Source organism: Vombatus ursinus, unplaced genomic scaffold (genome assembly GCF_900497805.2).
Source record: "Vombatus ursinus unplaced genomic scaffold, bare-nosed wombat genome assembly UNPS02014841.1, whole genome shotgun sequence".
NCBI classification, from domain to species: domain Eukaryota; kingdom Metazoa; phylum Chordata; class Mammalia; order Diprotodontia; family Vombatidae; genus Vombatus; species Vombatus ursinus.
Window position 1 is genome coordinate 11,143,528 of NW_020954619.1, and position 11,385 is coordinate 11,154,912.

Consider the following 11,385-nt stretch of genomic DNA (forward strand, 5'->3'; position numbering starts at 1 on the left):
AGCCCCTCAAAGCCTGTCAACTAGGTCACGCCTCGCTCTAACCTAACACCCTCGCAGAGGCCCCGCCTCCCAGCGGCTGGGCGACGGCGCCTCCCATTGGCTGAACGGCCCGCCAATCTCTCCTCTCTCCCCTCCGCGGGCAGGGCCTTCGGCCCCACGGCGCAGGCGCAGGCGCAAGCTCCCCATCCCGACGTTGTGGACGTTGGGGAGCAGGAAAAAGGAGAAAAGAATAGGGAGGTGGGGGGAGGGGGGCGGAGAGAGTGAAAGGAGAGAAGGGAAAGAAGGGAGTAGAAAGGGACGGGGCGGAGTCGGAGGGAGGGCCGAGCCTGCTGGAAGGGGAGGGCTGCGGTGCCTCCTCTGCCGTTGGAAAGTGTTTGAGAGTTGACCTTAGAATGCTGCTTACAAGTAATACGTGGACTGGATGGAGGGATGACAAGCGACGTAGCAGATAGATTATCAAAAATAATCAATTCAGCTAGCATTTACTCAGCGCCCACAGAGCAAAAAGCGCTGTGCTAGGCGCAGGGGATGCGAAAATGAAGAATGGTCCAGTCCCTGCCTTCAAGGAGCTTCTCTTCCACTAGATGAGGACATCTTTCAGGGAAGCAAACCGAGGCACCGGGCAGAATAGATGAAACATGTACGTCCTTGTACTAGCAACAGGGTGGTATATAGAGCCCATAACTGGCCTCGCAGTCAGGAAGTCCTAGTTCAAATCTCTGCCTTTGACACTAAGGGTGAATTACCAACTACTCTTTTACCACGGTTTCTTTCCTCATTTACAAAATGGGGATAATACCCATAGGACTGTCCTTACAGGGTTATAAGGATCAAAAGAAAATGTATGTAAAGCGTTTTACAAAAATTTTAAGTGCTATCTGAATGAGAGGTAGCTTGTAGTTAGTAGAAAGCTCTTCTAAAAGCCAGGAAGACCTGCATTCAAAACCTAAAACACCCATGTTGGCTGCATGACCCTGGCCAAGTCTTGCAACTTCTCAGTGCTAGTCTAAGCAACACTCCAAATCTGAAAGTTGATGAGGTACTTTGCATTGGTAAAGGAAATATCCTCTTTCCTAGTTCCCTGTGCCAACAAAATCACAGATCTAGTCTTTCTCTATATGTCAAACATTGTTATAACGTTTGGGGCTAGCTGTCAGGTCAATTATTTATTAAAGGAACGGCAGCTTGCCTTACACTTCAGGATGGAGGGAGGCTACAAAACTGCCCAGCACTTGACTGGAAGAAAGCTGGAGTAAAGTCACTCAGGCATTTAGCTGTTCAGATGATAAGATCACATATTTAGAGCTGGAAGGGACCCCAGAGGTCATCTAGTCAACCTCCCCCCCATTTAATGTATTAAGTATTTTAATACCTAGAAGGAAGAGGAATGGTGATTCAGGGATTTTCTTAAGACATATATAGATGAGAAATCTTGTAGCACTGGTTTATGGGGTAAGCAAGATAAGACAACAGTGTAGGGGATGAGACAACTAGTGACACAAGGAGAGACACACAAAAGATACCACTTTTTATAAATGTTCATGTTTTTAAATACTGTAAGATTCTGCTCAAAGGGGCCTATAGGTATTTATATAAAATTAATTTGTGTAATAGAGAAAAGGCTCAAAGTCTACAGAGGACCAAAAAAAAAAAGGCAAACTTTCCAAACATTTTCTCCACTAAGTACTAAAAATCCTTTTACTTTTCTTAACAAGGGAGACACCCAGCAAAGGTTGAAATGATGGGAAAGTTTATCAACAAAATTAACAAAAATACATTTTAATTAAAAATTTCATTTAGATGATCTGAGAGATATTGTTGCTACAATGACAATGTTTACTTATGCCCCACCTCCATGAATCAGTCACCTAAGCAAACTCTTAGATGTTTAGGAATTTTCCTAAAACCTCATCACAATGTATAATAAGCCCTTAATCTAAAAGAAAGGATCATAGACTTTTAGCTACTGAATAAAAGGCAAATAATGCCACTTAGGAAACATCTTATGATTGGTCTGAGATCAAGTCTTGGGCTATATTAAAAAAAAAAAAAGCAGTTAGATTAGCAGTCATTTCAGTTTAGCTGGGGTCCAGCCAAACAGGGGAGAATTCCAGGTCTAAAACTACCTTAAGGAGGCAGACTCTTACATGTGTACAAGAGGAGCAACAAGAGGGAAATTGAGCTCAGAAGCAGTGTTATATTACCTCCCCCCATTTGACCATATTATCAAAAATATGAACCAGGAAGAGTCGACACATCAAGCCAAGAGCAGAGGAAAACACCCCAAGAACTCACCAAATAAAGATACAGACTAATATGCATGCAAAAAATAAGCCACTCTAGGAAAGAGTCAATTTCAAGGATTATGACTCTTTGCAGAAAGAAGTATAGCCTAAGGCCGATATAAGGGCAATGACCATCTTAGCCTAGTCTAGAACTATGCCTAAGGGGAACTTCGTGAGGACTCTATGAAGAGAGGAAAAAACTTCCAGTAATCAGGAATTGTGAGTGCCAAAGATGGAATTGACCTTCAATTTACTGACATTCAACAGTCCTACAACCTTTGAAAAAGGTTTCAGTGCCCAATGGGACACAACTAGCTGAGTGCAGAATCTGCCTCAGAAGCTGAGACACACACTGAGAACATATTAGACACACCAAGGAAACATAGCCCCAGGGAGCTAACCACTGAGGGCAGAAAATGCCAACTATGGACTCAAGAAAGAACTTCCAGTAACAGGAGTTGTGAACTTACTCGTTGGCCATGTGTATTCACTACATGTGCACCTCACTACCATCATACTTTAAGATTTGTCACACGACCCCTAGGAACCTTGTATGTGCAAAGGGAGAATGCACCCCCAGTTTAGGAGCGGATGTTTTGTGCTAGCTACTCTTGCTAGCTCACCTTAGTAAATAGTTTTTGTAAAAGGTAATTAAGTCTAGTTGACTGATTGTCAATGGGAAGCACACTGGTGGGGGCTCATAAGCAACAGTATAAGAAACTCCCAGCCCTTCATGAGGAAAGGGACACTAGGACGTGTTTTGTCTAGACCTCCAATTAAGTTGTCCTATATATTAAGAATAGTCCTGGAAGATTTTCACTCTGGACAGTTTGGTTTCAATCATGAAGGGGGCAGGGGGACAGAGAATGAGAGAGAGAAGAGAGAGAGAGAGAGAGTAATTTTTAGTTGCCTTCAGGTTCTTCATAACTGTCATAAATGACCCACACCTATTCTGGAAGTTCTGTCTGTACTAGGCTTTCCCTCTGAGGAGGGAAACTTGATTTCTTTTCTTTTTTGTTGTTGTTTTGGATCAAAGAAGGTCTCCTTTGCAAGCCCCAAAGCAAACAGCAACCTGTTAGAATTTTGTAAAATGATATATTTATTAATTTGTATGACCATATGTTTGAAAATATAAATGAATATTATTTTCCCATTTGTTTATGGACTGTACCACATGGACTTTTCTGAAACTCTTTAGTACAAGGCACTGGAAAAAGACAATGCTTGAACCTCCCCAAGTCACTAAAGTGCTCTCCAGGATTTGGGACTATGAACTTTGCCAAAAACACCCCAGTTAATTTGCAAACGAATCATGTAATCCATTTGAAAGGATTATGGGACTTTTGGCCCCTAGATGATATCACACAGGAAACCACCTGTAATTGATGAGATCAAGTCACACCTCTTGGGCAATGTACAAAAAGAGCAGTCAGCCTAGTAGTAGGTTCAGTTTAGCAATGGGCTAGTCAAGTGGTGGTGGACTACAGACCTTGGGAGAGCCTTACTAAAATGGTCTGTTAAAAAACAATTGGTACACAACATCTTCTCTTCCCCTTCCTCCCTCCCAAGCCTATGACACTTTCTCTGACAAGTATGTACAGAGTCCAGGAAAAGTGCGGACTCAAATTTGGAGTAAAATGGTAGTGAGGGTCATATTTCCCTTTGGTGTAGCTCTCTTCTGGGTTCCAAAGGTCAGTGCCTTTGAAGAGGTCAGACCTTTTTGTATGTACTGGGAGGCAGTAAGGAAGAGGCTGAGCCTAGAGAAAATGTTATACTCCTCCCTTCTTCTCTTCCAGCTCCAAATTTGATCATGTTATCAAAAAGACTGGACTAGGAAGAGCCAGGAGAAGGAAACACACCAAGGACATACTAAGAATAAACACAGATTAATGTAGCTTCATAGGATAAATTGCTCAAGGAGAAAGGCATCTTTAAGGAGAATAATCCTTTGTACCAGAGAGAAGTGCAACTTATGAATTTTTTAAAGGCACTGACCTTTGAGGCCTAGCAAAAAGCTACACCAAAGGGAAATTTAATGCCTCTCACTACCATTTTACTACAATTTTGAGTCCACACTTCCCCTGGACTCTGTATATACTTGTCAGAGAATATGTCACAAGTTGAGGGGGAGGGGAGATAGGCAAGAAGGAGAAGGAAAGATGTGTACAAATTGTTTTTACTAGCCCAGTTTAGTAAATACGTTTGCTAAAAAGCTAATTGAGGCTACTGGCTGACAATCAATGAGAAGCACTGGAGTGAGGGTTTGTGATAATACTAGAAACCCAAGCCTTCAGGGTTGCTATTAGGACCTCAAAAGTATCAGTCAACAACTGACTCTCCTCTGGGGAACCCAATGGATGAGAGTGAGTTTGCAGAGTAGCCCAATAGGGGTTACTACAATTATATGTAGCATCTGGGGGAAACCCTTCCGATTAACGTATAGGTTGCCCCAGGTTCAAAGTACTTTGTCAGTTGTTATTCATCCTTCGTTTTTAAAGAGGACCAGTGACTTCACAGGTGATAACTTGACTTGCCCATGCATTGGATTTAAGTGAGGCAGAGCTGCACAAAGTCATCAGCCTCACTCTCTCTTCCAGAGTTATTGAAGTTCAGTGGAAAGATTAGTCAAGATAACTGGCGATGGCCTGGAATGTAGGGGATGACCTTGGCATCTTCGATGTCTGACCAAGCTCTAAGCACTCCACAGTACCTGCTTTAGCCACCGTCATAGCCATTGGAACAAATTGTTCTCATCCACCCATCCCATCAGGATAAGTTTTTAACATGCTTGGGGTAGACATCCTTCTGACTCAGGTTTGAAGTCTGTCCTTGACTCTCAACCTGTTTTAACCTGTCCTTGAGACAGTTTTACCACTGGATGGTCACTGTGCATGCTAAAGTATACAGGTGAGAGTTGGAGTCAGAGGTAAGAGTTGGGGGGCATCTATACAGAGATACCTCAGAGAATATTGTGGGTTTGGTTCCAGACCACAGTAATAAAGTGAATATCACAATAAAGCAAGTCACATGAATTTTCTGGTTTCCCAATGCATATAAAAGTTATGTTTACACTATACCATGATCCATTAAGTGTGTAATAGTACTATGTCTAAAAAATGTATATACCTTAATTTAAAAATAATTTTATTTATTGCTAAAAAAAATGCTAACCATCATCTGAGCCTTCAGTGAGTCATAATTTTTTTGCTGGTGGAGGGTCTTGCCTTGATTGATGGCTACTGACTGATCAGAGTAGTGGTTGCTAAAGGTTAGGGTGGCTATGGCAATTTCTTAAAATAAGACAACAATGAAGTTCACCACATTGATTGACTCTTCCTTACACTCGAAAACTCACATAGAGTTATTAATTGGCCTAATTTCAATATTGCTGTGTCACAGGGAATAGAGAGCCTAGAGGAGAGGGAGAGAGAGACAGGGAACAGCCCCTGGGTGGAGCAGTCAGAACACACATACACAACATTTATCAATTAAGTTCACTGTCTTATGTGGACATGGTTCATGATACCCCAAAACAATTGCAAGAGTAACATCAAAGATCACTGATCACAGATCACCGAAAAAAAAATAATAAAGAAGTTTGATATATTACCAAATGTGACAAAGAGACACAATGTGAGCATACACTATTGGAAAAATGGCACCAACAGATTCATTCAACACAGGGCCACCACAAATCTTCAGTTTGTAAAAACAAAACAAAATAAAACAAAAACCATCACTACATCTGTGAAGTACAATAAAGCAAAGTTCAATAAAATGAGGTATGCCTGTAAAATGGCAATAATTTTCATATTATTTATCTCACAGCTTCACTGTTTTCAGCACAAAGAGCTTCCAAATTTGTAAAATGATTTACAAATGTGAACTATTTCTAAAAATGAAATATGATCTTGAAAAGCTTGAAATGTAAGCAAAAAAAAATTCTACTTAGCCCCAGAAGGAGAAACTAGGAAAAAAAGATTATAATGGAATGAAAGGTGGAAAGGGTTAGCTACCAACCCCCTCACTTTAGATCTTCAAGTAAAAGTTAGATTATCACTTATTTGGTATACTTTTAAAAATTGTTCTAAATTTAAAAACAAAAACAAAACCACAATGAAAATAAAATATGAAATCATGAGGTTCCATTTCATACCTCTTTTAAAAAAAAGTATATAAATTCCACACTTACTTTCAAATTGTCCTTTTTGTCTATACTTCTTTCTGAACTTCCTTCTGTTTTCTTTGTGTATTTTGAATGTTTCATTGGCCTTTTTGAGAGGATAGAGGAGGAGACATCACTACTGCTAATTGGACATATTTTTAGAAGGATTTATTTTTAAGATTTTGGTTGGATTAGGTGGTCTCTGAGGCTAACTCTGACAATCTGTGATTCTGTTCTTTCTTACAGTTTCTTCTTTGAGAATAGGAAATCTTTTTTGTTTTATTATAATTCACATCATCTCGAACAATGTCAAGTCAATAAATTTTGTCATAACTATGATGCCAACAATGATGAAAACTGGTGTTGAATGGGGAAAGATGACATTTAGGAGAGCAGAAGAATGAATTCAATTTGAGCAGATTATAAAGGGTCGTGAAACATTTCAATGACCTATGGGATCATAAGCCTAAGAAAATTAGAAAAAAAGCCTATAAAAATTTAAGGAGAATTTTAAAGTTCAAATATGGTACACATCTGCTTTTGCATTCCTCGTCTAAACAAAAGTCTATGTAAGTTCCTTGAGGGGAGGGACTGTCATTTTTCAACGAATATCTTCAAACTTCAAATCTTAGAGAGTTCCCTTAGGTGCTAAGAAGTTAAGTAACTTACCCAGGGTCACAAAGCTAGTAAGTGGAAATCCAGAGGTTGGAAATAGGAAATTCAAACTGCAAAGCCCTACCCCCTTTTGATCCAATATTCTTGTGGCCTCTCTAGATCTGCAGTATAGCAAGCGCTAAATAAATGCATATTGAATTTAATTAAATTTAATTTCTGCAGGTCCAAAATATTTCAACCAACTCTATTCCTTAGATGCTAAGAATGCTCCATGAATGGAATAGTTTGCCTGTCAGAACAACGGATAAAAGAATTTATAACCAAACAAGAGATAGAAAACATTTCAGGATGTAAAATGGATAATTTTAATTATATTAAGTTAAAAAGTTGTTGCACAAACAAAACCAATGCAGCCAAGATTAGAAGGAAAGCATAAAACGGGGAAATTTTTACAGCAAGTTTCTCTGATAAAGGCCTCATTTCTCTATTATATAGAGAATTGAGTTAAATTTATAAGAATATGAGTTATTCCCCAGTTAATAAATAGTCAAAGGATATGAACAGTCAGTTTTCAGAAGGAGAAATCAAACCTATCTATAGTTATATGAAAAAATGCTTTAAATCAACATTGATTAGAGAAATACAAATTAAAACAACTCTGAGGTACTACTTCACACCTACTGGATATGACAGAAAAGGGAAATTACAAATATTGGAAGGGATGTGGAAAAATTGAGACACTAATGTGCTTTTGATGGAATTGTAAACTGATGACTCAACCATTCTGGACAGCAACTTGGAACTATGACCAAAGGGCTATAAAACTCTGTCTATCCTTTGACTCAGCAGTACCACTACTTGCTCTGTATCCCAAAAAGATTTAAAAAAAAAAAGGGGGAAAGCACCTATATGTACAAAAATATTTATAGCAGCTCTTTTTGTGGTAGCAAAGAATTGAAAATTGAGGGGATGCCCATCAACTGGGGAATGGCTGAACAAGTTCTGATTGTAATGGAATATTATATGATGAGCAAGATGCTTTCAGAAAAACCTTTAAAGACTTACATGAATTGAGGTAAAGTGAAGGGAGAAGAACCAGGAGAACATTGTACACAGTAACAGCAATATTGTACAATGATTAGTTGTGAATGACTTAGCTATTCTCATTCTCAGCAATAAAATGATCCAAAGACAAATTTGAAGGACTTATGGTGAAAAATACTGTCTACCTGCAGAGAAAGAATTGATGGAGTCTGAATACAGATTGAAGCACACTTTTTTTAAACTTTATTTTTCTTGTGGTTTTTTGGGAGAGGAGGTCTGTATTATCTTTCACAGCATGGCTAATACAAAAATATGTTTTGTATGATTGCATGTATAATCTATATCAAATTGTTTGCCTTCTCAAGGAGGGGGAAGGAAGGGAGAGTTTGGAATGCAAAATTTTTAAAATGAATTGTTAATTGTTTTTAAATATAATTGGAAAATTTTTTATTTTAAAAATCAGAGCATACGAGTCTAAAAAAAAAGAATAGTGCTCCACTTGCACTAAATATATATATATATATACATATATATGATGTGTAGATACATATACATGTGTGTTATATATATGTATACATATACATCTATATTCATTTATTTCTGCTCCTGCCCTAAGGGCACCCTAATGCTGGCTAAAATGTCCAGCTGACTCTCAGGCAAAGTTATTTTTGGCTTTGACTTCATTATCCTTTGTTCCAGGGACACCTCAACAAATGAGCAATGTATAGAAGAGAATAAAAGTTTCCATCTAGAGAAGAGTAGTAAGGACACAGTCTACTTTTCTTCGACTCATAACTCAGATAGGATGGATTGCAGGGTGTGTTCAAATGACAATATCATAGGACCCTAGATGTTGAACCCGTAAAAGGGCTTTAAAGGGCATCCAATCTAACCTTGCCCCTCAACTTACATATAAGGAAACTGAGACCCAGAGAGGTTAAGTGATTTTTGTAAGGTCATACAAGCAGTAAGGACCAAAGTCATGATTTGAAACCAAGTCTTCTGATTCCAGCATTTCCAGTGTTCTTTGCTGTTTTCCCAGCTTTTACTAATGATGAACAGCCCTATGTTTAAAAAAGAGGAATTTCCATTAGCTAATGGAAACCAGGTTAATGGAAGCACTGGGGTCTGGATATACAGGGCATCACTCACAAGATAATTTCTTTCTTTGACCCTTCCATCCACTCCAGCCAGAGGAGCAGCAAGGTATGACTGCCTCACACCCAAGCAGTGGATTGGATTCCGGGTCGAAAGTACCTTCCTGGCATCCCATTGGCCCAGAAGGCAGGAAATGGTTGCTTAGCAACATGCCTAGACCCCACAGACTTGGGGAGGAAAAATCTGTGGGCTAGTCTCTTATCTGCCTGCCTGTGCTACTGGGAAGGAGGAAGAGCAGTAGGGGTCAAGGTGCTGCTGCTCGGGAAGATGAAACTCCTGTTCCTGCTGATAGAGATGTGGATGATTCTTGAGGTCACAATAAAAAGTAGGTTCTTCACTCCTTACTTGAGCCCCTCATGGATTATGGTCCTATCTATAAAAGTAGCACTGGGATGGGTGGAAGTTAGACTATAAAACCAAAAGTCAGTGTATTGCCAAGAACAAGAAAAAGTAAGAATAATGGGCAAAGAGGTGACTCTCATTCTCAACAATAAATAGGTCAGGAAGAACATCAATAGAAAAACCCTAAAGTAGTAGAATAAGGAGAGAAGATCTTGAGAAGAGTCTTATAGAATTGACAGGAGAAGCTTAGGCTAGGTTAGTAAGTTTAGTTAGGACTTTAAGAACATAAATATCAAGAAGCAGAGACAGTTCAAAAATCCCAATGGCAAAATCTAGGAGACAAAGGGTGAAAAAGTACAGCAGATTTAGGGATACATATGGGCCCATATGTGTATTTTTCATTAATCTAACCCGAAACACAATTCTTCTGACTTCAATTTAAAAGTTTCCTGAAAAATTCCTGTCTTCAAAAAATCAGTTTTCTTCTCCAATTTTATTTCCCACTTTTTTAACGACTCAATTCAATAAGACTTCAGATAATTTTCCCAACTCCAGGTCAGGGAAATTCAGGGAGTCATCCCTAGCCATGGCACATGAGGGTAATCAAGGCTAAAGAATGGTGGGACTCCAAAATAGGCAGATAAACAGAGGTAGCTGATGGTAGAGAAGTAGGGAAGCCTATTAAATGACAATAAAGAAAAAGGCCCAGGCCATAAGAATTAATCCACACAATCCTCTCACGATTCTCAAAACAAAATAGTTGGGACTGCCCTTCATCATTACCACACATTAAAAAATCATATTGCACTTTTATGACTTCACTTCAAGAATGCCATTGACAAAAATTAGCCTGATTTCACTTATGTAACAATTGGACTCCTGAAGTCTCTGAGAACTCTGGCTCTGGATCCTCTTGCTACTTACTTTTCCTAGTTCCAATATGACAATTTGGTGGTAATCAATTGTATAAATCATAGGCTAAGCCCCCATGCAATACAACATTTTGTTACCAGACCAGGCAAGAACACCAATCCAACAGCATAAGATATGAAAAAGCAATGTAAATAATGGGAGAAAATCAAACAATAGAAAGATTATTTGTCCCTTATACAAATGGGTACAAATGTAATACTGTTTGAGGTGGTGGATGGGATAAAAATCTACTAGAAAAAAACTTCTAAGGAAATGGGAAAATCATACCTCAGTGGACAGAGTACGAAAATTGTCAATCATTTCCCTTCTCTCAGCATGTTCTCAGTGGCCAGTATAGAGATCTGCTAAACCCCAAGCTGGCTTAAATCTATTGAATCCTCTTGGCTTGGCTCCAGGACCATTAGAATTCTAAGACTCTTGAGTTCGAGGACACCATGTCCACTTACATCAGTCTACCCATTACCTTGTTTCTCTACTGTGACTAAACTCTAAAACTTACCTCTGTCTTATCGCATCAATTGAACATTTATCATGCAAGGGATACTGGATTAATGGAACAATTCCTATTCACAGGACGCTTACATTCTAATGAAGAAGACAAGTGCATACATAGAAGATTAAAATGAAATAAATATAAAGTTAATACATATGTTACATAGATGTACATGCACACATAGATATATACATAACAGACAGACAGACAGATAGATAGATAGATAGATAGATAGATAGATAGATAGGAGTTAAATAAAAGTTAGTTTGGAAGGGAGGGCATTACCATTTGAGGGGATGAGTCCAAGACAATGCAGAAATAAGATAGTGTTTAAGTCGTGTCTTAAAGAA